This window comes from Apodemus sylvaticus, chromosome 12 (assembly GCF_947179515.1).
Source record: "Apodemus sylvaticus chromosome 12, mApoSyl1.1, whole genome shotgun sequence".
In the NCBI taxonomy this organism is placed as follows: Eukaryota; Metazoa; Chordata; class Mammalia; order Rodentia; family Muridae; genus Apodemus; species Apodemus sylvaticus.
Genome location: NC_067483.1, coordinates 37,047,614 through 37,052,041, shown reverse-complemented (window position 1 = coordinate 37,052,041; position 4,428 = coordinate 37,047,614). Strand labels below are relative to the sequence as shown.

The 4,428-nt window shown below is 46.7% G+C and overlaps 1 pseudogene; it reads right to left on the bottom strand.

Moving 5' to 3' along the window:
• Window positions 1–939: 939 nt before the first annotated feature.
• LOC127697755 (non-POU domain-containing octamer-binding protein-like) lies at window positions 940–2,181 on the bottom strand (annotated as a pseudogene).
• Window positions 2,182–4,428: the final 2,247 nt, after the last annotated feature.

Here is a 4,428-nt window from a genome sequence, read left to right as displayed (position 1 = left end):
GTGTGTGTGTGTGTGTGTGTGTGTGTAACCTGTGGACATTTGTCTGAATTCTCACTAGGAAGTGAATGGAGGAATGGGGCTAGGTCATTGGAGGATGTTTAGTTTTGTGGTATATATGTCTCTGGGGTTGAAGGGAATAAAGATGAAAAAGTAATTAACATAGGAGAGAGAGGGGGAGAGGGAGAGGGAGAGAGGGAGAGGGAGAGAGGGAGAGGGAGATAAATAGATAGATAGATAGATAGATAGATAGATAGATAGATAGATAGGATCAAAATTATCTGGAGCCCATTTTCCTATGGTGCCCCAGGCCCTCAACAATCAATATCCTTCAGGAATGCACCAGACAGACTTGATAACGCACTATACCACAGACTTTGATTTAAATACCATCCCGCCCTTGTCCTTTGCCTTTAAGTGTACTCCCTAGAGTAATGCAAGCAGGGAAGACCTATCTATTGGGAAGAACCCTTAACACTTTTCCAGGGTAGAATTCTGGCTAGTCCAAAAGGGGCCCTTCTTTTGAGGGTTGCAACTTTATTTAATGTCATGGTGTTCATCTGGAGTGAATTCAGTTCCTGGAGCTGGACAATACTTCCAGCTCCAGGAACTGAATATAGGAGGAGTGTCAACAATTACTCCAATTTTCTTTGTAGCAAGGTGGCAGAAACATTCAGTTAGTGGTAGGGTCAATCCCAACATTGCATCTGGCATCTTAGCTGCAGGTCCTGGAGGAGCCGGGGTGTACCAGGTGACACAGGAGCAGGGGCCATGACTCTTGTATTGTTTATGCCCATAGTGAAAGAGTTAACTCAGGAACCTGAAAAAGGGTCAGGGGCTGGGTTTCATTCCTCAGCCCACAATGGGGAGGGAGAGACCAACCTAGGGGTGAGGACGCATTCCAAAGGACTGCCAGGACTAACCATTGGCCATTTACCTAGTAGACCAATTTGTTTAAAGATATTACCATTCTGCCAATCACATTGCGCCTAATGAAGTCTGCTCTGGAGTCTATATAAAAAGTCCTCGGCGCTGATGGTGGGGGTCACTCACTCTTCATATACAGAGTGACCCTAGTATGCTAGTATTTTTAATAAAGTTCCTCATGCATTTTGCATCTATTCCATCTTTGCCCGGTTCACTCAGGGGTCCCCGGTAAGTTAAGACTGTTCAGTTTTAACAATAGCACCTCCCATAGCCATTTGGCCCATCCATATCTCTTGTTCTCTTGCACTAGGGAAGGTTCCCTGGAATCTTTCCTGCTGTTCTTAACATCATTTCTTCTAGTTCCTGCAGCCTTCAAGGTGCCTGGGTGCCTGAGTTCCTCTTCCTGCCTGAGGTCTAGCTGTTTTCCTTTCTGAACCTCTTTGTTATGCAGCTCCTCCCTTCTCTGGAAGCTCTTGACTACTAATCAAATCCTGACTCATTAGCATAACCTGGTGCTCTGGGCTGCAACCATCTCTGCTTCCAGCTTCCCTTGAGCCTCCTTGATAACAGTTTCAGGGCCACTTGATCCTGCTCCTCTCCATTTCAATGAGTGCTTCCCAGCTCAAGGCATACTCAAACAAAAGGACCCAGGCTGTACAGAGCTGGGTGGCTCTTTTCACTCCTTGTGAAATTGCTGGGGTTTTGTTTGTTGGTTGGTTGGTTGGTTGGTTTTTTGTTTTGTTTTTATAGCCAGCTTCTCTGGAAGTCCCTCTTCACCATCTAACTGGTTCATAGGCTCCATAGACACAGGCTGGGGAAATGGGGTTAGCAAGGAGTCTTTATTTCATCTGTCCAGATGCCTTTCCCTGAAGGCTTTCTTTGGTGATCCACAATGACTCTCCGCCTGGCCAAACACAGAAAAGGCTTTTACCAGCAGTTCATTGGATGCGTACTGAGGAAGGTTACAGATTGTGGCAAAGCACACTCCCAGCAGCTTTCCACAAAGTAGCATATTGTCCAGCTCCACTTTCACAGTTTCCGCTAGGGTTCATGTTTCCAAGCAAGTAAAGCCAAAGCCTTTTATTCTCGTGGATGTAAACTTCATCTGTTTTCCATATTTCTCAAAAAGTTTCCTTATTTCCTTGTTAATGATGTCAGGGGGAAGATTGCCCACAAAGAGACAACTACATTGGATAAGCATCTTCTCTCCTGGTGAAAGGCTCCCGAATCCCGGGGAATCCTCACTCAAGTCTCAGGATAGGAAATTCATGAGAGTCCCAGGAAATTCATGAGAGACCGATCTTGACGCAAACACATGAGGTTTAGGTCTCCAGTGCACCGGGGACTCACCAGTATCCCATGCAGGGACAGAGGAGTTTGACCCCGTGCCGCTGCAGTTGGGGGTTTTTAAAGAAAAAAAAACATAAAGAAAAAGGGGTGATACTTAGGCAGTGATCTATGTCATAAGGAATGGGGAGATTAAGCGGCAATTCATGGCTCAGCGGAAGGTTACACGTTATCTTAGGCAAACACAGTTACTTTGAGTGGGGATGGGGCGCTAGTCCTTGAAGCCAGGAGAAGTGCTAGTCTTTGAAGCCGATGGGAGTGCTAGCTTAAGGTTGACGGTTTTCTAAGTTGCACTATGTCTAGGTTAATTGCTAGGGGTTTAAAATTTTTGAGTTGGGATCTCTCACTGGTTTCCTAAAATTCTTCAGGTTAATAGTCAAACCTTCATTCTGGTTGCTGGCCTGCTGGCCTACTGGCCTGCTGTCCATTCACAGGTCTAAGACTCTGACAAGCCTTAGCTACTGGGGACCTCCTGAGTGGGCCACTCGGAGCCGGGGATCAATGCAAAAGCAAGAGGAATTTATTGTTCCAGCATACTGGGGTCATCTTGCCCCCAAAGAAGAGGTGGTAAACCTGGGCAACCCATTGCTGGCCAGTTTTTATACAGATTTCAGAGGTAGAATAGAGCAACAACCCCTAGACACAATGTGATTGGCAGAACAGTGTGACTTTTAAACTGATTGGTCCTTTGGGAATGAGGTCTGTGGGTGGCCAACGGTTGGGTCTGCCCAAAGGAACGGAGGAATGTGTCTATGTGCTGTGGGCATCCCTTATCTGTGGGTGGCCAATGGTTGGTACCCCCTGTGGTCTGAAGAATGTAATTAGCCTCTTCCTTCTGGAGGGGAGGGGTGCCTGGTGGAATTTTCCAAAGGTCCAGAGCTGACCTCTTCACAGGTATTGGTGGGAGTGGCTGCTGTTGCTGTTGGTGATGTTGATGGTGCTGGTGCTGCTGTTGGTGATGTTGATGCTGCTGCTGTTGGTGATGCTGATGATGCTTCCTTGGGGAATGATTCTGCTTATTCAAGTTAAAGGTTTTATTGCTCTGAAGTTTTGCACCTTGATTTCAATTTGGACATAGTAAAGTCTCTGCCTCCCAGTCCTCTCTAACCTTGACTCCTTCTGCCCACAGTTCTTTGCTCAGATTAAGGGCGACACTGTACGTCCTCCTTGTTTTGGTCTTTTGTAGTAGGCATTGTTGAAGTTTTCTCTTTTATTGTTTATCGTAATGCTAAGTGCTGGCCTCCAAGATTTGGAGTCTGCATGTTGCCTGAGGGACCCTGTCCCCAGTAAACTCTGACTGGTAAATAAAGGTGCCGGCAGCTGTGGGGAGAAGAGACATAGGTGGGGTTTAGGTTTCCTGGGCAAAAGGCCACGAGGAAGGGCAAGGGAATGGAAGAGAGTCACTATGGAAGAAGAAGAATGTGCAGGAGGGAGAAGGAGAGCCGCCAAGTCAAAGGGCCGAGAGAATGTGGCTCAGAGAGCCAAGTCAAAGGGCCGAGAGAATGTGGCTCAGAGAGCCAACTGGGTCAACAGCAGCCAAGAATGAACTTAGAAATCATTAGTACCAAGACCTGTGACATCATATAGGTGACAATAAGCACAATGCGACCTATAGGCAACAGCCAAGGCAACAGCCGCCATATACCTAGAATTCAATGGGCCTTCCTTCACCTGTAATTTACGTCATCATTCGTATATAATTGGGTAGTGCCTCCCCTTTCTCTCTCTTTCCTTTCCTTCCTTCTTCCTGCCCACCCGCTGCCCCTTTACTCCATCTTAAATAAAGCCCCACGTGGAACTGTTTGGTCTGGTGTGGCTCCTCATTGTGGCCTGCATCTCCATAGTGTCCCTGTGGCCTGTGCTGTGGGCAAACAGGTGACCTCCACGGCGTGCAGGCAGACAACCTGCGTGGAAAAAAACAACAGAAATTAGTAAGTAGTAACTCAGAGTCATCAGTAGGAAAGTAGATTCTAACAGCATGGGGGCTAGGCAGGTACCCAGCTATTGTGCTGCTTAAGGCTGTGTGTGTGTTTCATCTAGGAGCATAAATGATTAAAGGCAGGAAGAAAGCCTGCAATGGGATTTATTATTTTTTTAAACATTTATTACTACAAGAAGTAGAGAGCCAAGTCAGACGAAATTGAAGGCCCCAGTAGA